At 40.0% G+C, this 23,571-nt stretch overlaps 1 pseudogene; it reads left to right on the plus strand.

Moving 5' to 3' along the window:
- The window catches only part of LOC102963474, a 38,559-nt pseudogene extending 17,587 nt beyond the window's left edge, over nucleotides 1-20,972 (plus strand).
- Nucleotides 20,973-23,571: the final 2,599 nt, after the last annotated feature.

Consider the following 23,571-nt stretch of genomic DNA (forward strand, 5'->3'; position numbering starts at 1 on the left):
CATGCTTTATTCTAATTTTAGTAGTTTTCCCACTGCCTTTTTTTTTTTTTTTCTTTCTCTTTCAGGATCCTATGCAGGATCGCACATTGCATTTGGTTGTTGGTTCTGCTTAATCTCCCCCCATCTATAAAAGTTCTTCACTCTTTCCTTCTCTTTCATGACCTTGACATATTTGAAGAGTAATAGTGAGTTACTTCGGTCAGATGTCCCCTGGTTTCGGTTTTTCTGATGTTTTTTAATGATTGGAAGGAGGCGTTGGAGTAGGCCTTATTGAAAGATTTTTCAGAGGTCTCCAGTACACTAGAATTAAAAAATCACACACGGTGTGGTAGTTTGAGCTGCCCAGGAAGCAGACCGTGAGATGGAGTTTACTGTGCAGGATCTTTTTTTTTTTTTTTTTTTTTTTTTAAGTGTATTCATTTTTGAGAGACAGAGAGAGACAGAGCGTGAGCGGGGGAGGGGCGGAGGGAGAGGGAGACACAGAATCTGAAGCAGGCTCCATCCAGGCTCTGAGCTGCCAGCACGGAGCCCGACGCAGGGCTCGAACCCACGGGCCGCGAGATCATGACCTGAGCCGAAGTCAGACGCTCAACCGACTGAGCCACCCAGGCGCCCCTGTGCAGGATGTTTTTTAGAGAGGGCTTGTCTGCCCTTAGCACTCCCAGAAGTTGGGACAATAAGTCCTTCAGTGAAAGGGGATCTAGATGGTACATGATAAGCATTCCGCCAAGGTGTCTTTCAGTTCAAAGTCATTTCTCCTTTAGAAAATGTCATGCACTCATCCTTCAGAAACGAGCTAAAATATCAGTGTCACAGTGAGGCCTTCCTGCTTTCCTTCTTCCTATTTCATGATTTATGATGACATATCTGTGTATTAACTTACTGGCTCCTGATGGGGCCGGGAGCTCCCTAAAGGCAGGGAGCACCTACATCTGATTCACCTCTGTTTACCACCACTTAAGTTGGGGCCCAGCCCATAGCAAGCCCTCAATAAATTGTCTCAAAATGAACGGATCACAGGATAAGTGGATGAAATAAAATATGATAAATCCGAGTTTGTTAGACACAACTTCAGAGTTCCAGACAACCCGGAAGTGATCTAGGATATGTGGTGTGGTGCAATCTCCTGAAGTAAAGGGTTCAAGAGGTGGATAATTGAAGTGAGAGACTCAGAAGTCAAGGAGAGAGTCAAATCTGACGTTGACGATGGATGGCTTTAGTCTGCTCAGGCGACCGTAACAAAATACGGTAGCTTAAACAACAAAAACTGATTTTCTCACAATTCTGGATGTGGAGCATTCAAGATCAAGGTGCCAGCATGCTCGGGCCCTTTAGCTGGCTTACAGATGACTGCCTTCTTGCTTGGACTGCTGGCTTGTCTTCCTTTGGCGGAGAGAGAGAAGGCAAGTTCTCTGTCGTCTCCTCTTATAAGAATACTAACCCCATCGGGAGGGCCCCACCGTCATGATCTCATCTAACCCTAATTATCTTCCAAAGTCTCCACTTCCCACACCCCAACACTGAGGGTGGAGGGCTGCAACACAGGAATTGGGGGGGTATACAAGTCGGTCCATAGCAAGACGCGATTCATTTTCGATTAAGTCTGTTTAAAGGACCATTAACTTACGGAATGTTGCCTTTCGAGCTTGTCTAAAAGCCTAAACGCATTCACTCGTTAGCCTTTTCTAAAGCATATTCTCAAAGAATAATACCGCCACACATGAAGTTTGAAATACTAACGATATACTCCTGCGGGCAACGCGTACTGTTGAAAATTGACTATGAGCAACACACCACGTTTGAAACATCCACTTTCAAGCATCCACGCGCATTCAACGCTCCTGGGGAATCTGGCTGAAATACAGATTCCTGGGCTCCAGATCTGGTACCGCCGTCACTTCAAACGGAGCCCCCAAGTGATTTGGGAGCGTGCTGGTGAGGGTTCGGGTGCGTGTTGGTGCCAGGGCGCGGCAGCATCTCCACGGGGTCTGGTTGACGTCTATGGCCGTGCCAGGTGTTCAGGCAACGGGAGAAAAGGAAAGGCGCCTCTCGTAGCCAGCAATCCTCTACTTCCGTTGTGCAAGAGCGTGCATGCGTGCACGCGCACGTAGGCGCACACGCACAACGGGAGAGAAATGGTGCGAAAGGATCTGATTGGGGCTGGGAAGAGCTGGTGGGTAGCTCTGGGAGAGTCAGGAGGTGAGGGCCGCCTGCCACAGGATCATCACTGAGTGGAGAAGCGTAATGACTGACAAAAACGTTTTTTAAATTTTAAAAAGGATTTTTTTTAACATTTTATGTATTTTTGAGAGAGAGAGAGAGCGAGAGAGGGCAGGGGCAGAGGGAAAGGGGGACACAGAATCCGAAGCGGGCTCCAGGCTCTGAGCCATCAGCACAGAGCCCGACGCGGGGCTCGAACTCCCGGACCGCGAGATCATGACCTGAGCTGAAGTCAGACGCTCAACCGACTGAGCCACCCAGGTGACCCTCCCTAGTACTTATTTATCTTATAACCGGAAGTTTGTACCCTTTGACCCCCTTCCTTCACTTCCCCCCACCCTCTGCCTCTGGTAACTACAATTCTCATCTCTTTTTCTATGAGTTTGTGTATTTGTTTTTTTCCACATGCAAGTGTCATCATACATGATTTGTCTTTCTCTGTCTAACCTATCTCCCTTAGCGTAATGCCTTCAAGGTCCATCCATGTTGCTGCAAACGGTAGGATTTTTCTCATTTTTATGGCTGAATAATATTCCACTGTATGTATATACCACAACTTCTTCATCCATTCATCCAGCCATGTCCTGGTTATTGTAAATAATGCTGTGATGGACAGAGGGGTGCAGATGCCTTTCTGAGTTAATGCCTTCATTTCTTTTGGATATCGTCCCAGAGGTGAAATTGCTGAATCATATGGTAGTTCTATTTTTCATGTTTTGATGATTCTCCATACTGTTTTCCATAGTGGCGTCACCAATTTGCATTCCCGCCAACAGTTCGCAAGGGCTCCCTTTTCTCCACATCCATGTCAACATTGGTTACCTCCAATCTTTTTGATGATGGCCGTTCTAACTGGCGCGAGATGATTTCTCATGGTGCTGTTCATGTGAATTTCCCTAAGGACTGGTGATGTCGGGCATCTTTGCATGTACCTTTGGCTTTTTGTGTATCTTCTTTGGACAAACGTCTGCTTGGGTCTCTGGCCCATTTTTACATCGGGTTGTTGTTATCACTATTATTTTATTATTTGCTAGCAAGTTGTCTGAGTTCTTTTTTTTTGAGTTCTTTTTAAAATTTGAATCGACATACAATGTTACATTCATTGCAGGTATACAACGTGATGTTAAGCAACTCTATACGTTATGCTGTGCTCACCACAAGCATAGTGACCATCTGTCACCATGCGACATTATTACGGTACCACTGACTCTATTCCCCAGGCTGTGCCTTTTATTCCTATGACTTATTTGTTTCATAACTGGAAGCCTTATCTCCTACTCCTTCACCCATTTTGCTCACCCCTCACCCCCCCTTGTGGCAGTCACCAGTTTGTTTTCTACATGTATAGGTCTGATTCTGCGTTTTATTTGTGTATTCATTTGTTCTTTCTTACATTCTACATGCAAGTGAAACCATATCGTATTTGTCTTTCTCTGTACTTATTTCACTGACCTCTAGGTCCATCCAGATTATTGCACATGGCAAGATCTCATCGTTTTTTTTTTATGGCTGAGTAATATTCCATTGTGTAAAATAGACACGTGGCTCAATGGAACAGAATAGAGAGCCCAGAAATAAAAGCCATGCATTTATGGTCAATGAATCTGTAAATGGTCGCTAAGTCTCTTCAATAAGTGGTTCTGGGAAAACTGGACAGCTACACGCAGAAGAACCACTTTCTTATACTGTACACAAAAATAAACTCAGAATGGGTTAAATATCTAAATGTGAGACCTGAAACCATAAATTTCCTCGAAGAGAGCACAGGCAATAATTCCTTTGACATCGCCATAGCAACATGTTTTCCAGCTATGTCTCCTACGGCAAGGGAAACAAAAGCAAAAGTCAACAATTGGAACCACATTAAAATAAAAAGCTTTTGCACAATGAAGGAAACCATCAACAAAACAAAAGAGACAGCCTACTGAATGGGAAAAGACGTTTGCAAAGGACGCATCTATAAGGGGTTACTATTCAGAATATATAAAGAACTGATGCAACTCAATACCAAAAATAAACCAAATAATGCAATTAAAAATGGGCAGAGGCCCCAACTAGACATTTTTCCAAAGAAGACACACAGATGGCCAACAGACATATAAAAAGATGCTCAGCCTCACTCATCATCAGGGAAATGCAAATCAAAACCACGATGAGTCTGAGTTCTGTATATATTTTGGATATTAACCCCTTATCAGATATATGGTTTGCATATACTTTTCCCATTTTGTAGGTTGTCTTTTCCCTTTGTTGATGGTTTCTTTTGCTGTGTAGTTTTTACTTTGATGTCGTCACACTTACTTATTTTTGCTTGTGTTTTAGGCGTCATATCCAAAAAATCATTACTAAGATCCACGACAAGGAGCTTTACTCCTGTGTTTTCTTCTAGGAGTTTCATAGTTTCAGGTCTTACATTTAAGTTCTTAATCCATTTTCATGTTATTTTTTGTGAGTGGTGTCAGATATGAATCCAGTTTCATTCTTTTACATGTGAATATCCAATTATCCCAGCAGCTTTTCCTGAAAAGACTATTTTTCTCCATTGAGAATTCCTGGCTCCCTAGTCAGCTATTAGTTGACTGTATATTCTTGGGCTTATTTCTGGACTCTTTATTCTGTTCCACCGGTCTCTTTGGTTTTATGCCAGTACCATACTGCTTTGATTATAACTTTACAGTATAGCTTGAAATCAGAAAGTGTGGTGCCTACTGCTTTGTTCTTTCTCAGTATTTCTTTGAATATTCGGGGTCTTTTGTGATGTCATGTAAATTTTAGAATTGTTTTTTCTACATCTGTAAAAAATGCCATTGGAATCTTGATAGAAATTGCATTGGATCCATAGATGGCTTTCGGTAGTATTGACATTTTAACAATATTAATTCTTTCCGTTCATGAACACAAGGTATTTTTCCATTTATTTGTGTCTTCAATTTCTTTAATCAGTGTCTTATAGTTTTCAGAGGGGAGCTCTTTCACCTCCTTAAATTTACTCCTAAGCATTTTATTCTTTTTTCCTTTACTTCTTTTTCAGATAATACGTCATTAACGTATAGAAATGCTGCTGATTTTTGTTTGTTGATTTTGTATCCTGCAATTGTATTGAATTGATCTAACAGTTTCCTAGTAGGATTTTCTATATGTCAAATCATATCATCTGCAAACAGACAACTTTACTTCCTCTTTCCTAATTCTAGTACCCTTTATTTCTTTCCCTTGCCTCATTGTTCCAGGCTATTAGTACTGTATTGAGTAACAGTGGTGAGAATGGGCACGCATGTCTTGTTCATCTTCTTAGAGGAAAAGCTTTGGACCTTTCGCTATTGAGTATGTTGTTAGCCATGGACTTTTCATACATGGCCTTTATGTTTTAAGATATGTTCCTTCTGTACCTAAATTGCTAAGAGTTTTTACCAAGAATGGATTTTGAATTTTGTCAAATACTTTTTCCGCATCTATTGAGACGACCATATAATTCTTTTCTTTCATTCTATTTATGCGATGTATCATTTGGACTTATTTGCATATGTTGAACCGTCTTTGGCATCCCAGGGATAAATTTCACTCATCATGGTGTTTGATGATCCTTTTAATGTGCTGCTAAATTCGACATGCTTGTATTTTATTGAGAAGTTTTGCGTCTATATTCATCAGTGGTATTGGCCTGTAGTTTTCTTTTCTAGTAGTGTCCTTTTCTGGGTTTTGTATCAGGATAATCCTGGCCTCCTAAAATGAGGTTAGGAGTGTTCCCTTCTCTTTGATTTTTTTTTTTTTCCCCCTTTGGAAGGGTTTGAGAAGAACCGGTGTTCTTTTTTAAATGTTTGGTAAAATTCATCAGTGAAACCATCTGGTCCTAGGATTTTCTTCACTGGGAGGTTTTTGATTATGGATCCAATCTCCTTACTGGTAATTGATTGATTTGGATTTTCTATTTCTTCACGATTCAGTCTTGGTAAGTTGTATGTTGTTACGGTTACTTTCACTTCTTTTGGTGGTCCAGTTTTTTGGTGGAGAGTTTCTCAGAACAACCTCCTATGATCCTTTAAATTTCTGTGATATCAGTTGTAATGTCTCCTTTTTCATTTATAACCTTGTTGGTTTCGGTCTTCCTCTTTTATGCTAACTTAGCCTAACTAAAGGTTTGTCAATTTTGTTGATCTTTTTAAAGAACCACCTTTTAGTTTGGTTAGTCTTTTCTATTGTTTCTCTGCTCTCTATTTCATTTATTTCCTCCCTAATCTTTATTGTTCCCTTTCTTCTGCTAGCTTTGGCCTCAGTTTGTTCTTTTTCTAGTTCGTTAAGGCAGAGAGTTAGGTTACTTATTTAGGATCTTTCTTGCTTCTTAACGTAAGTGTTTATTGCTATCAACTTCCCTCTTAGAACTGCGTTTGTTGCACCCCACAAGTTCTAGTATGTTGTGTTTCCATTTTCATTTGTCTCAAGAAACTTTCATTTCCACTCTAATTTCGTCTTCGTTCAGGAGAGCATTGTTTAATTTCTATGTGTTGTGAATTTTCCAGTTTTCCTCTTGTTATTGATTTCATGCCATGTTGCTCAGAGAAGATATTAGATGTGATTTCAATCTTGAGTTTGCTAAGACTTGTTTTGTGGTCTAACATATGGTCTATCCTATCAAATGTTCTGTGTGCACTTGAGAAGAATGTCTATTCTGCTGCTGTTGACTAAAATGTTCTATGTATATCTATTAGGTCCTTTTGGTCTGTAATGTTGTTCAAATCTGCTGTTTCCTTATTATCTGCCTGGATGATCTATCTATTGTTGAGAGTGGTGCATTAAAGCCTCCAGCTATTACTGTACTACTGTTTATTTCTTCTTTTAGCTCTGCCAGTTTTTGTTTTATATATTTAGGTGCTTCTCAGTTAAGTGCATAAATACTTATAATTGGTATGTTTTCTTGATATAGTGACCCTTTGTCATTATATAATGATCTTTTTTGTCTCTTTTCACTATTTTTAACCTAAAGTCTGTTTTGTCTGATGTAAGTATAGCCTACTTCTGCTTTTGGGGGGAGGGGCGTGGGAGGAGGTTACCATTTGCTTGAAATGTCTTTTTCATCCCTTCACTCTTCATCTATGTGTGTGTCGACGGCTAACGTGGGTCTCTTGCAGGCAGCATATTGTTGAATCTTGCTTCTTTATTCGTTTGCCCATTCTATGTCTTTTAATTGGAGAATTTAATTCATTTACTTTTAAAGTAATTGTTGATAAATAAGGACTTACTATTGCCATGTTGTTAGTTGTTTTCTGGTTGTTTTGTAAACCTGTTGTTTCTTGTTTCTTATCGTGGTGTCGATTTTTTGTTTTGATGTCTTTTGGTATCAGTATGCTTTATTGTATTCTTTTGTTGTGTTTATTGTGTTCTTCATTGTATTCTTTCGTGCAATTACTACAGGATTTTCCCTTGTGGTTACAGTGAGGCTGACAAAATATCTTAAACTTGAACACCCTATTAAACTGATAACTACTTAACTTCAAAAGAATTCATAAGCTTTCTACTTTTATGTCTCCTCCTCGCATTTTAGGTTATTGCAGTTACAATCTATGTGTTTTTTATATTGTGTAACTAATGATAGATTATTGTAACGATGGTTATTTTTATTCCATTCATTTTTTTAACTTTCAAACTAGAGTCGCAAGTGAATTATGTCCCACTATGACCATATTGCTAATCTGACTATGACTATATATTTACCATTACCAGTGAGATGAACTACCTTTTAATGTTTTTATGACGTCAATTAGCATTCTTTTACTTCTACCAAATTCCCTTCATCTTTCTTTGCAAGGCAGGTCGGATGGTAATGAACTCTCTTACCTTTTCTTTGTTTGAGAAAGTCTTTATCCTTTCTTTGCTTCTGGAGGACAGCTTCACCAGGTATAGAATTCCCGGCTGACAGCTATTTTCTTTGACTATTTTGAATATGTCATTGCATTCTCTCCTAGCCTGAAGGGTTTCTGTTGAGAAAAGGCCTGAAGACTTTCTGTTAAGAAATCCACCAATAGTCTTATGGGGGCTCCCTTGTATGTAACTTCTCTTTTTCTTGCTGCTTTTAAAATTCTTTCTTTGTGTTTTGGTTTTTGATAATTTAATTATAGTGTGTCATGGGGCAGCCCTATTCAGGTTCAACCTATTTGGGGTCTTTTGGGCCTCATGCATCTGTATGCCCATTTTCTCCACGGATTCAAGACATTTTCAGTCATTATTCCTTTAAATATACTTTTGGTCCTGTTCTCTTTCTCTTCGCCTTCTGGAATTCCCATAATGCAAATATTGTTTCTTTTCATATTGATCCATAATTCTCATAGGGTATTTTCACTCTTTTTCAGTCTTTTATTCTTTTTTGCTCTTCTGACTGGGTAATTTCCAGCGTCTTATCTTCCAGGTTGCTGAGTCCTCTACATGACTAAGCCTACTTTTGAAATTTCTATAGAATTTTTCAGTTCAGTTATTACATTTTTAAACTTTTCTATGGGTTTTTTTTGGTGGCTTGCTTTTTCCTTGTCAAACTTCTCATTCTGTTCATGCATTGTTTTCTTAATTTTGTTCAGTTACCTGTTTGTTTTTTCTTGTAGTTCCCTAAACTTCCTTAAGAGAATTATTCTGCATTCTCTGTCTGAGAATTCATAGACTTCCATTTCTTTAGGATCAGTTATTGGAGCTTTATTAATTTCCTTTGGTGGTGTCATATTTACCTGATTTTTCATGATCCTTGATTCCTTACATTGGTATCTGTGCACTTGGGGAATCAGGTTCCTCTTTCAGACTTTAATGGTTTGCTTGGAAAGAGACAGTTGACCAGTTAGCTCAGTTTGGGTTTCTGGATGTGTCTTCTGGTAATGTCCTTGGGCAGGTCGGGACTGGTATTATGGCCTATTTGGGGGCAAGACGAGTGTTTGAGCTCTAAGGACAGAAATGGGGTGTGTGCCACTTGCTGAGAACAGTTAGATAGGACAGCTGGCTTGGCTCCCTAACCAAGTGAAGATATACGATTAGCTGTGAAGTTGCCTGGATTCTCCAGTAAAGCTTACTAGATGATTGGGGCTGGGTACTATATTTGATAATAGATGGGGCTATGAACTAGCCTCCTTATCTGGGCGGAGCATAGGATAAGACTTAGGGTCTGTACAGCTCATTGTTTGGGGACCCAAATCAGGCCAGAGAGTGTACTATATTCCCTGGTGAAGTGAAGTCGTCAGTTTTGCTCTGCAGGTGGAAGAAGCCATGGGATGTGCTCTCTGTTTAAGTGCCATTGTACAGAGGCCTGTTGAATGGACTATGCAGCTTCCCATATGCTCTAGTTAGGTTCCCTGGCCAGGCAGGCTGAAGGCTGTATTCAGTGATGAGCAAGGCTATAAATTAGATTCCCTGCCCAGGTGTAGTGGCAGAAGTCATTCTAAGGCTGGTAAAGCTCTTTGTTGTCTCAACTCAAGCTGACCCACACTCCAAGTTTCCTAATTGAACAAGGCCGATTCCTTCTACAAACTACCAGCTCTTCCTGCTCACTTCTTGGCTCGAGTGCCTCTGGGCTGCACAGCTTCCAGGAGTTGTTACCAGCCCTTCTGGTCAAGATAGGACCAGAAGACACTCTCCGCAGAAGGTGGGACTGTGATTATTCAGCCTCTTGCTTGCATGTGGACAAGTCGGGCTCCTGAGCTGGCAGAAGTTTTCATGTGAGGATCCAAATCAGGCAAATCCGCACCCCATCACTTCCCCTGGTCAGAACGTGTCTCTGCCTTGGTTCTGCGGAGGAGCAATGCCACTGGTTGGGATTACTACTTAGGGCACTGCAGATATGAACTCGGTCTACTAAGATCCATGCGCTGGTTGTTATGAGCCCCTTCCCCCCGTCTCTGTGTTCCCCTTTCTCAGATGCCCCGTGGTGGAGCCCCATAGATCTCCCCACAATCCCCATGGTGCAAGATCAGAGTAGCGCCTACTGCTGGGTAACTCACAATGCTGGGAGGATGAGTTGTCCACCTGGGCTGTCTTTTCCTACAGAGACTGGAGGCTTAGAGGAGACATCTCTGCGTGGTGCTGCACTGGTTTGGGGGAGGGGTTATGTGGCCAATGTGTAGCCACTTCCTTTACCCCTCGAATGCAGTCTGCCTTGGTTTCTGTGATACGGGAAGGTGCTTCACCTCGCCCCCCACGTACTATAATTCCCTGAGTGGTGTCTTGTTTTTAAAAAGCTGTCAGTTGTTCTTCTAGTGATAGGGAAGGAAGTCAGGAACAACCTGTGGCACCATCTTGGTGCTGTCACTCAGAAATTTTTAATTGTAGTAAAGTTCAGCTTATCAACGATTTCTTTCATGGATCGTGGTCTTTGGTGTTATATCTAAAAAGTCATCACCATACCCAAAGTCATTTAGGGTTTGTCTTCTCTTCCGGGAGTTTGATAGCTTCATATTTTACGTTTAGTTCTGCAATGCATTTTGAGTTAATTGTTGTGAATGACGTAAAGACTATGTCTAGATTCATTGTTTTACATGTGGATGTGCTGTTGCTCCAGTGCCATTTGTTGAAGACCAGTTTTGCTCCATTGTATTGCCTCTGCTCTCTATCAAATATCAGGTGACCATATTTATATGTCCCTATTCCTGGGCTTTTTCGATTCTGTCCCATAGATCTATTTGTATATTCTTTCACCAATACCACTCTGTCTTGATTACTGTAGTTTTATAGTAAGTTTTGAAGTTGAGTAGTGGCAGTCCTGCAACTTTATTCTTCAGTATTCAGTTGGGTATTTTAGGTCTTATGCTTCTCAATATAAACTTTACAATCAGTTCGTTGATAGCCACAAAATAACTTGCTGGGATTTTTGCTGGGATTCTATTGACTGTATAGATCAAGTTGGGAAGAACTGACATCTTCATAGTATTGAGTCTTCCTATCCATGAATATGGACTTTTCATTTATTTAGTTCTTCTTTGATTTCATTCATCAAAGTTTCATAGTTTTCATCATATAGATCTTACACACATTGTTTTGGATTCATACCTATGTATTTCATTTTGGGGCTGTTAATATTGCTATTGTGATATTAATTTCAAGTTTCACTTGTTCATTGTTGGCATATAAGAAAATGACTGGCTTCTGTATAATAACTTTGTATCCTCCCACTTGCTAGAATCATTTATTAGTTCCAAGAGTTTTTTGTTGATTCTTTAGGATTTTCTACATTGACCATCATGTCATCTGTGAACAAAGATAGTTTTATTTTCCCTTCCCAATCTTTATGCCCTTTATTTCCCTTTCTTGTCTTATTGTATTCACTAAAAATTCCAGGATAATGCTGAAAAGGACTGATGGGGAGGGACATCCTTGCATTGTACCTGATCCTAGTGGAAATACCTCTAGTTTCTCACCATTAAGTATGGTGTTAGCTATAGACTTTTTGTAGATATTCTTTATTGAGGTGAGGAACTATATAAATATAGAATATTAAGAATATTATTAATAATATAAATGTAATATAAATAAATATAATATAAAATATAAAAAGTAATATAAACATAATATAATATATAATAAATATAAATAAAATAATATAACATAAATATAAATATAATATAAAATAATAATAATAATACATTAGTATTATCATTCAAGTGTTAATACACATATTTTTGAACCCACTCTAATCTGGTAACACAGCCAATCATGGAAAGACGAATTACTTATTTTCTTGCTTTACCTACTTGTATTATGACTGAAATTTACATTATTTCATTTAATTAGAAGTTGAAATAAAAATGAACTCGCATGAGTCAGTTATCAAAATGGGAGAGAAAAATTAAAACATAAGTAAGTTTTGTATTCATCATTTAACTATTTTTATCTCATTTTATTTTTTTACATTTTTTTAAACTTTTTTTTTTTTTATTTTTGAGAGACAGAGACAGAGCATGAGCGGGGGAGGGGCAGAGAGAGAGGGAGACACAGAATCTGAAGCAAGGCTCCAGGCTCTGAGCTGTCAGCACAGAGCCCCACGTGGGGCTCGAACCCGTGAAACCACAAGATCATGACCTGAGCCGAAGTCAGACGCTTGACCAACTGAGCCACCCAGACACCTCCATCTCATTTTAATGGAAGAGAAAGTTAGTCTTTTTTCCTTCCCTCAGCTGTGATTTCACTGTAGGTTGAAAGCTAATAAATAAGCCATTTCTGGGCTTTCTTTTTCGATGAGGAAACATTTAAAAAAAAAAACAACTATTGCTTAAAACATCGTTCTCTCGTATGAGGAACAAATACAACAGAATCCAGTGATTAGACTATGTTTGCAACAATTGTTTGTTATGCCTGGGACTTTTTAGAAACAAGTATACTGTTATTCATATAATCTAAACTTTGCATTTTTCTGTTTTCAGGTCAAACTCCAAGAGTTTGAGGTCGAATTTTGATGGAGCACCCAGATGTCCTCAGCTGTCATGAGGAACACTTACCATGTTTGCTTGGACATTTTCCCCATTATGTTGGCAGATACTTCGCTATTGACACAGAAAAAAACAATGGATTAAGGAGTTGACCTATCAGTCACTGAAGCGTAGGGCCAATATTACCCTTGACCTGTGTGATCTGTATCCTTTTAGAAAGAAGACATTTTTTTCACATGTGACTAATAATAATAATGATGATGATAGTAATAATAGGAAGAAAAAGAACAGACTCCTATTGGGCACCTACTACCCAAGTACACGAGCATGTATGTACACACACACACACATTCTGTCTCTTCTTTCCACCATAGTTGTTATCGCTTCCTCACACACCCATTTTCCTCCTTCTTGGTGAAAAACTGGTATAGGGGCTTCTGGGAGGCCTATGGAAGTCTTTGAGATGCATTGGTTTGGTATGAAGTACCCTCAAGGTCTGCAAATGTGACTTTAACCAAGGGATCTTCAGCTTGAACCAAATGTTTGCAGCATTACCTAAGGCATTGTTTGCACTCCAAAAAGAAGGATCAGCACGGGAAGAAATGATGCAAAGGACTCGCTGGAAGTTTGGGGGGAAAAAATGTCTTGGTTAGTTAGAGACTTAACTTCTCTCCTATACTCAAGCACAAAAAATTTAAAAATAAAATTAAAAAAAAAATAACAGCCCTATAAATAGAACAAATGTGGAAATACTGCAGGACTGAAAATCTCAGCCCATCGCGACTGCCAGTCTTAGGGAGCTTCCAGAGGGGAGGTTCCAGAAGGAATTACTGCTATTTGCTCCCAGCAAAAATTAGGGGGGAAAAAAAGGTTCCCTTACCTGTTGTTAACTGCCAAAATGAGCATCAAGAGCTTCTTGGGAAGTTTACACACGTATGGAGAGAAAAAGGAGGCAATGACAGCGTTTAGCTTTCAATGAGTTACCTTTTGTAATTTTCTCAAGGATAACAAATGTTGAATATCTCAGAGGAATAAACTCTAAGACTTGGAAAAGCTGGACACCAACAAGATGCACCTTTTTCATCTTTATCAGGTTAAGATGATCTAAATAGCTCCTTCCGTTTCAAATGTCTACGGACGCCCCCGAAAGGACAGATTCACTGGCAGTGTGTACCTAGACCTGGTTGTGTCACTGCGCTTGGGTAAAGCATTTTCATTAAGCCCTGTGCTATGTTCCGTGGCACTATTGATGAACTTAGGCGCTACTCTAGTCAATCAATTTCATGATCAATACACTTAGACGGTGGCTTTGTAATTTGTAGCTGAATCGGCGAGTTATTTTACTGGATTGATTGAATCAACTTGCAACATTAGGGCTAGAGGGAAGAGGTTGCATGCTCACCGAGAAGAAAACGGGAGAGAAACGATCCTACTCTCACAATTGATGAAGATCGTCACTTGTTTGTAATGAGAAATCCCATACACTTTGGGTTTCTTTAAAATGATTGCTGAACTTGTTTGTAACTACTCACTTTTATGCTCAACATCAGGCAAGGTATAGGTATGCAAAACTGAACAAACCATTGTAATTTTTGCCCTCATGGAGCTGATAGTTTAGATGACAAGAGAGAGGGTTTGAATACATAATTAGACAAATATATACACATGATGAGTGTGATTTACTTTATACTTAAAAAATGAAGAGAAAACATTTTTTTTAATTTTGAGAGAGAAAGAGAGAGAGAGAGAGAGGCAGCAAGAAGGGGAGGAGCAAAGAGAGAGAGAGGGAGGAAGAGAGAATCCCAAGCAGGCTCTGCATTGTCAGCACAGAGCCTGATGCAGGGCTCGAACTCGTGGACCGTGAGATCATGACCCGAGCTAAAGTCAACAGTCCGATGCTTAATCGACTGAGCCACCCAGGTGCCCCCAGAAAAAGCATTTTTTTAAAGGAATGCAAAGTAGCTTTAAATTTTTTCTTTTCTTTTTCTCCCTTCCTTCCTTCCTTCCTGCCCCCTCCTCCTCCCCTTGTTGCTTATTGGAGAATGTATAGGTTGAAGGAGATTGGAATATATCAATATGAGGGAAACCTAAAAGACAACGTGAACACTTTCCTCAAGTAGAAAGCATGGGAAGAAGAAGAACAAGATGTAGGAAAGGAAGTGGAGAAAGGAAGGAAAACCACCAAAGACCCGGTGAATTCTGTTTAAAATATTTCATAATAGAAACTAATGGCAGAGTTGGTAAGCTTAGAGAAATAAATCCAGAAGAAGGAAATCACTTAAGAAGGAAGATTCTTGGGGCACCTGGGTGGCTCAGTCAGTTAAGCCTCTGACCCAGGTCACGATCAGGTCATGATTCGGCTCAGGTCATGATCTCACAGTTTGTGAGATCGAGCCCCGCGTCAGGCTCCACGCTGACAATAAGGAGCCTCCTTGGGATTCTCCCTCTCCCTCCCCCCACCCCCACTCTGCTCTTCCTTCACTCATGCTCTCTCTGTTTCTCTCTCAAAACAAATAAATAAACATTTTTTTTAAAAAAGAAAGAACAGTCTTAATTTTTCTCTAAGTGGACAGTTTTGTTTTGTCTTGCTTTATTTTGTTCTGAAACTGTTCTCGCAGAGTGTATGTTATTGGCAGAATCTTGGATGGAGTAATTAGTTACTGGCTCAGAGGAGTGAACTGTAACGCCCATGGTCGTACAGGCAGAGCTGGGTCGGGCCACCAGGTCTCCTAATGCCTAAACTGGGGTTCTTTTCACTGTATTGCCTCCCTTCTGGGTAGAGAAAGCTTTCCAGATGCCGTGCCTCGCTATTTGTAAAAGGACACCTTGGTTTACATGTGAACAAACTGTAGAATTTGTCTACAATTTCTGACCTCTCCTGATGGCCTGTGGTCACAATCCTTGGCTTCTGTCCAGCCCGTGGTCAGATTTACCTAGTGGGTGAGGTTGGGAGAAAGACCTGGGCCGCTGTGACTGTTTCGGCCTCTCCCTGGCATCTGCCTGCAAAGAGCTTTGAGTTTCCGTGGGAGAGGCCTGGGACAGGCAGATAACCCACCTAAGTTTCATTTCTCCCAACAGCATTAGCCACAACAAAGCTGGTGTTTCTATCTCATAGTGTGCGTCCTGCGAGCTCAGATGGAAAAGAAGGGTGGCAATTATTGGGGCTCCCCTAAGCCCAATATATTTTATTGAGAGACGTATTTCCTAGTGGTTCAAAACATGGACACTGGAGCCAGATTAGCTGTGTTTGTATCCCAGCTCTGACACTTAACTAGCTGTGTGATCTTGGGCAAATCGCTTAACTACTCTAACAAAATGAGACAAAAGTAGCATCTACGCCGACGTGTTTATGTCACAATTAAAAAAAAATTTTTTTTAGGTGTCTGACACGTAGGATAAAATTTTAAAAACCAGTGGTTTATTACCATGTACAAGGGACAATTTTTCAAGAAGCCTTTCAAGAAGACTGTGGATTTTTATTATACACATATTTCAGATACCTATTTTTATATGGAAGCAGTGAAGTTTATGGTTGAAAGCATGGGCTCTGGAGTCAGACACCTTGGTTCAAATTTTGGCCTCACGACTTACCAGTTGTATGACTTTAGGCAAGTTACTTAACCTTGGATCTCAATCTTGTCACAGTGATATAAGGATACTGGCCATACCCACCTTAAGAGATTGTTGTGGAAAATGACAATATTTATCATGTACTTATTGATCTAATATTCATTATATATTTATTCAAGAAAATACATACGTAAAAATGGAGTGGAATTGCTGGGGCCTGTGGTAACCCTATGTTTAACCTCTGGAAAAACTGCAAGACATTTTCCAAAGCGGTTGAAATATTTTACATTCCCACCAGCAGTACATGAGGGTTCTGATTTCCCCACATCTTCACCAACAGTTACTCTCGCCCATCTGTTTTCTTTTAGCCATCCCCGTGGATATGAATTGGTAGCTCACTGTGCTGTTGACTTGCGTTTCCCTGAAGTTGAATGATGTCAGGCATTCTTCTTATGTTGATTGGCCATTGGTATATCTTCCTGGAGAAATGTGTAATCAGATCCTTGTGCATGGTTCAACTGGGTTACTTGCCCTTTTATTACGGAATTATATTTTATATTTCATATATTCTAGAATTTTATATATTCTAGGGGCAAGTCCCTTAACAGACATATGATTTGCTCTCATGCTTTTGGTGTCATATCTAAGAAGTCTTTGCCTAACCCAAGTCATGAAGATTTACTCCTATATTTTCTTCTAAGCGTTTTCTAATTGTAGCTCTTATATTTAAGTTAATGATACCTTTTGAATTATTTTTTGTATACGGTGTGAGGTAGTAAATCCCTTTTTTTTTTTCCAGGTGGATATCCAGTTGTCCCAGAACCATTTGTTGAAGACGATTCTTACCCTATGGAATTAACTTGGCACTCTTCCTGAAAATCAATTGACTATAGGGCACCTGGGTGGCTCAGTTGGTTAAGCACCTGACTCTTGATTTCAGCTCATGTCATGATCACTCTGAGATTGAGGCCCAAGTCAACACACAGCCTGCTTGGAATTCTCTCTCTCCTTCTGTCTCTGCCCCTCCCCTGCTCTCTCACACAGACACTCGTTCTCAAAATAAATAAATAAATAAATAAATAAGCACTTTTAAAATAAAGATAAAAAATAAAATCAATTGACTATAAGTGTGAGCCTTTATTTATGGGCTCCAATTCTATTCCATTGATCTATATGTCTATCTTTATGCCAATATTACACTGGTTTTATTACTGTATCTTTGTAGTAAGTTTTGAAATCAGAAAGAATGCGTCCTCCAACTTTGCTCTTCTTTTTAAATATCATTTAGGCTATTATGAGAACTTTGAATTTCCATATGAATTTTGGGATTAGCTTTAGGATTGGCTGGCAAAGAAGCCAGCTTGGATTTTCACTGAGATTGCATTAAATCTATAGATCAACGTGGGGAGTATCTCCATATAACAATATTAGGCTTTTTGAATCATGAACACAGTATGGCTTTCTACTTATTTACATTTTCCTTCCTGTCTTTCGACCCTGTTTTATAGCTTTCAGACTATACATTTTGCACTTTTTTGGTTAAACTTATTCGTAAGTATTTTTTTTTGATATTCTTTTCTTTCCCAGAAAAATACAGTTAATTGATGTATATTGATCTTGTACCTGACAACCTTACTGAACTTCTTTATTCTAATAGTTTTTCTGTGTATGTATTCCTTAAAATATCCTATATACAAGATCCGTTCATGTAAAAATAGAAATGGTTTTACTTCTTCCTTTCTAATCTAGATAATTTTTATTTCTTTTTCTTATCTAATTGCCCTGACTAGACCCTCCAGTACAATGTTGGAAGGAAGTAGTTAGAATAGATACCCTTATTTTGTTTCTGATCTTTGGGAGAAAGTATTCAGTATTATGTGTGATGTTAGCTGTGAATTTTTTGTAGATGCCTTTTATCAGAAAGAGGAATTTCCCTCCTATTTCTAGTTTTTTAAGACTTCTGTAAGATTGGAGGTAACATTCCCTCTTTCATACGTGGTTTAGCAATATGAGTTTTCTCTCTTTTCACCTTGGTCGATTTGGCTAAAGCCCTGTCCATTTCGTTGATCTTTTTTAACAATCAACTTCTGGTTTTGTTGATTTTCTCTATTGGTTTTGTATTCTCTATTTCATTAATGTCTTCTCTGATCTTTATTATTTCCTTCCTGATTTCTTTGGGCTTAGTTTCCCTTTTTTTCTAGTTCCTTAAGGTGGGAGATTAGGTTGTTGATCGCGAGATCATTTTTATATAGGTGTTCAGAGCTATAAATTTCTCTTTAGTCACTGCTTTCACTGCATCCAATAGGTTTTGGTATATTTTATCTTCACTTTTATTCAGCTCAAAGTATTTTCTGATTTCCTTTGTGATTTCTTCTTTTACCCATTGGCTATTTAAAAGTACATGACTTGATTTCTTCATATTTATGAGTTTCACAAACTATTTGTGTTGTTGGTTTCTCATTTCATTCCTTTGTGGTCAGAGAACGTACTTCGTATGGCTTAAATCCTTTGAAATTTATTGAGTCTTGTTATATAGCTCTGCGTATGGTCTGTCTTGGATTGTGTTTTGTGTGCACTTGAAAAGAATGTGCATTCTACCGTTGTTCCATGGAGTGATCCGAAGATGTCTTTTCTAGGTCATCTATAGTATTGTTCGTATCTTCCATTTCCTTGTTGATCATCTATTTTTTTTTCTAGCCACTATTAAACATAGGCTAGTGAAGTCTCCCATTATTATCATTGATGGCATGTGTATTTTTTATTTTCGTTCTACAAATATTTCCTGCTTAGCCCTCTACCCATTTGCTATACTTGAAAAGCATATGTAAACCTTAAATGCCCCACCAGAGGTCATCCACCTCTCTGCTCCTTTTGTCGACATGCACACCAGAGAGGGACACAAAACTTTGGGGATGGATAGGAGTAAATGGGGGGGGGAGGTCCCGGAGCTTGGTGGTACAAAGGATCAGCATGGCAGACTTAAAAGGTCATGTCAGGTCAAATACGATGGAAGTCTGAATTGAGTTAAACTAGGAAATTTCAAAGCTCAGTCAGTACTCTAAGTTGTAGAGCAGAAATCACAGATAAGTATGATCTCATGGTTAATTGATTTTTGACAAGAGTGCCAAGACAATGCAATGAGAGACAGAATAGTCTTTTCAACGAATGGTGCCAAGGCAGCTAGACATCCACATGCAAGAAGAAAGAAAGAAGAAAGACAAAAGAAAGAAGAAAGAAAGAAAGAGAAGAAAGAAAGAAAGAAGAAAGAAGGAAGAAGAAAGAAAGAGAAGAAAGAAGAAAGAAAGAAAGAAAGAAAGACAAGAAAGAAAGAAGAAAGAAAGAAAGAAGAGATAAGAAAGACAGAAGAAAGAAAGAAGAAAGAAAGGAAGAAAGAAGAAAGACAAAAGAAAGAAGAAAGAAAGAAAGAAAGAAAGAGAAGAAAGAAAGAAGAAAGAAGGAAGAAGAAAGAAAGAAGAAAGAAGAAAGAAAGAGAAGAAAGAAAGAAAAAGAAGAAAGAGAAGAAAGAAAGAAGAAAGAAAGAAAAAAGAGAGAAGAAAGAAGAAAGAAAGAAAGAGGAAAGAAGAAAGAAAGAAGAAATACAAAAGAAAGAAGAAAGAAAGAAAGAAGAAAGAAAGAGAAGAAAGAAGAAAGAAGAAAGAAAAAAAGAGAGAAGAAAGACAGAAGAAAGAAAGAAAGAAAGAAAGAAAAAAAGAAAGAAAGAAAGAAAGAAATTAGATTCCTACTTCACACTATATACAAAAAATAATTCAAAAGAGATCATAGACCTAAATGTAAGAGCCAAACCTATAAAACTCTTGGAAGAAAATAAAGGAGTAAAACCTCATGACCCCGGGTTAGGCAACGTCTTCTTAGAGACCACACCAAAAGCATAAGCAATTAAGGACAAAATAAGTTAATTAGACTTCATCAAAATTAGACACTTTTGCGCGTCAACAGATGTCTTTAAGAAAATGAAAAGACAATTCACATAAGTGGAAAAATACTTGCAAATAATATATCTGATAGGGCGTTGTGCCCAGAGTAAATAAAGAACACCATTTAACAATTTTTTTAAAAAACCACACACAATTAAATGAATTAAAACAGGGGCAAAGGATTGAATGGACCTTTCTCCGAAGAAGATATACAAATGGTCAACAAGCACTTGCTTAACATCATTAGTCATCAGGGAAGAAATGTAAACCAAAATCACAGCGAGCTTGCAGCACGGCTGCCGGTGTTGCCACCGCCTTAGCATTTTAGAATCAGGAGAGCCGAGCCCAGGCCCGGGCAGGGTAGAGGGTGGTCGGCAGGTCTGGCCTCCCGTCACCATGGACAGTTTTTCCTTTTCCTAAGTGGACTGTCAGCAATCCAGCCAGATCCGCTCTTTCACCTTCAAGGTAGAGGAAGAGGATGATGTGGGGCGTGTGCTGGCTTTGACCACGCTCTGCCTCATCAAGGGGGCCAAAGGTCAGTGTAATGTCCTAGAAGTCATGGTCGGGAACCAGGACCGCCAGGAGACTGCAGTCCCGGTGGCCAACCTCAAGTTGTCCTGAGTTGTCCAACTCACGCTCAGGTTGGAGGACGTCCAGCTCCAACCCCCTGTAACCTTCCATCTGGAGTCGCGTTCCGGGCCTGCGCGGATCGCGGGGCAACGCGAAAAGCAATGACGTTTCTGATGAAGAAGAGAGTGAAGAGGGGAGTGAGGAGGAGGAAGCCGAGTTGTGCCCCATCCTGCTTGCCAAGAGGCAAGGGGGCAGGCCCAGTCTCCTTGGGTGGCAGGACCTCTGAACTTCTATTCTGACCTTCTTTCCCCATTTTACCTATGAGATCAGAGGTCAGCATCGGAAGCTCAGGACTACACATGTTTAATACTTCCCACATTTTTCGATAAAGGTTGAAATACAACGACGTGGAGTGGGGTTTTTTTTTTCTGCAAAAACAAACAAATCAACAACAACACGGCACTAGGATGGCTATACTAAAAAAGATGGACAAGAATAAGTGTTGACGAGGATGTGGAGAAATCGGCACTTTTACACATCGACAGAGGGAATGTTAAAGGGCGTAGGCCCTTTGGGAAATAGTTTAGGTGTTCTTTCAATAATTAAACATACAGTTACCACACGACCCAGAAATTCTATCCTGAGCTGTATCCTCAAGGGAAAGCAGATGTCCGTGAAAAACTTGGACATGAATGTTCGTAGAAGCATCATTCATAAAATCGAAACTGGAAAAAAACCTGGGGTGCCTGGGTGGCTCAGTCAGTTGGGTACCCGACTCTTGATTTTGGCTCAGGTCATGATCCCAGGGTCGTGGGACTGAGCCTCATATGGGGCTTCGGCCTGAGCGTAGAGGCTGCTTAAGATTCTCTTTCTCGAAATGAGTCAGTCCAAAAAAAGGACAGATATCATATGTTTTCACTCATATGTGGAAGTTGAGAAACTCAACACAAGACCACGGGGGAAGGGAAAGAAAAAGAATAGTTACGAACAGAGAGGGAGGCAAGCCATCAGAGGCTCTTAAATACAGAGAACAAACTGAGGGTGCAAGGGGGTGGCGGGGAAAACGGGTGATGGGCATTGAGGAGGGCAGGTCTTGGGATGAGCCCTGGGTGTTTTACTTAAGTGATGCATCACGGGAATCTACTCCCCAAAACAAAAGCACACTGTATACAGTATATGTTAACTAACTTACTAACTTGTCCATAAGTGATAAAAAAAAATAAAATAATAAAATCCACAAATAAATAAAATAAGAAAGATTCTCTTTCTCCCTCTGCCCCTCTCCCCTGTTCTCTCGCTCACTCGCTCCCGCTCTCTCTCTCCCTCAAAGAAAAAAAATGGAAAAAACCATCAACTGAAAACTGGATAAACAAAATGTGGCATAAGCGTACAATGTAATATTATTTGGCCATAGAAAGGAATAAAGTTCTGACACCTGCTACAACATGAATGAATCTTGAAAACATTATGCTAAGTGAAGGAAGCCAGACAAACTGCCACGCAAACTGTGTGCTTCATAAAAACCACTGAATTTCATATTTTAAAATATTGAACTTTATGTTCTGTGAATTACATCTCAATAAAGCTACCAGCTTTTAAAATACACATAAGATCATTTCCCGACTCTTAAGAAAGTCACGCTTTAGCATGGGTAAAAGGGTCATTGCCGGTGTTTAGAATTGAGCCTCTGCCTTCACTTCTGACTCGAGAAGTCACTGCATTCAGGATAGACTCCTGTTACCCACCTGGAAGACGATTGTGAACATCGGGGTAATGCCATACCCATTGTGCCAACCGTCTGCCCAACTGTGGGCATACACACAGTCGACACCCAGAAATTCTCATTGAACTACACTGGTTTCTACCAAATTCCCTCAGCTTGTCTGTGGGAAGCTCAGTTAGTCCCCTGCTGGATCACTCTGGTTCTAAGTTTTTTTAACGCTTACTTATGATTGTTGAGACAGAGAGAATCAGAGTGCAAGCGGAGGAGGGACAGAGAGAGAGAGAGGGAGAGAGGGAATCCGAAGCAGGCTCCAGGCTCCGAGCTGTCGGCCCAGAGCCCGACGCGGGGCTCGACCTCACGGACCGCAGGATCGTGACCTGAGCTGAAGTCAGATGCTTAACCGACTGAGCCACCCAGGCGTCCCTCTGGTTCTAGATACCAGTCCCATCTACCTGGATGATTTACTATCTCAGAGATCTTTCTGGTTTCACTAACCTTCCTGGTGGATATGCGTCTGGCTTGTTCTAACTCAACCGAAGTCCATTTCTGACCATGCTGAGTAAATCTCCTTTCAGCTACCTGTCAAGTGACCTCATATGGCTGGAGAGGCAATATGGTCTAATACGAGAGCATAGCAGTTAAAAGTCCAAGCCCAGTCCAAGTCCTCTCTCCAGTTCAGATAAATAGCAAAGGTAGGTCTCTCCTCTTTCTCCCCCAACCTCCTCTTTTCTTTCCTTTTTTAAAATTAAGCATAATGTATTGTGAAACTGTTTTCCCTACAACACCCAGTGCTCATCCCAACAGGCGCCCTCCTCCGTGCCCCTCACCCACTTTCCCCTCCCTCCCACCCCCCATCAACCCTCAGTTTATTCTCAGTTTTTAAGAGTCTCTTATGGTTTGCCTCCTTCCCTCTCTGTAACTTTTTTTCCCCTGTTCCCCTCCCCCATGGTCTTCCGTTAAGTTTCTCAGGATCCACCTATGAGTGAAACCATATGGTATCTGTCTTTCTCTGCCTGACTTATTTCACTTTAGCAGAAGACCCTCCAGTTCCATCCACGTTGCTGCAAATGGCCAGATGTCATTCTTTCTCATTGCCGGGTAATACTCCCTTGCGCATACAAACCACATCTTCTTGATCCATTTGTCAGTCGGTGGACATTTC

The sequence above is a fragment of the Panthera tigris genome, chromosome X, assembly GCF_018350195.1.
Source record: "Panthera tigris isolate Pti1 chromosome X, P.tigris_Pti1_mat1.1, whole genome shotgun sequence".
NCBI classification, from domain to species: Eukaryota; Metazoa; Chordata; class Mammalia; order Carnivora; family Felidae; genus Panthera; species Panthera tigris.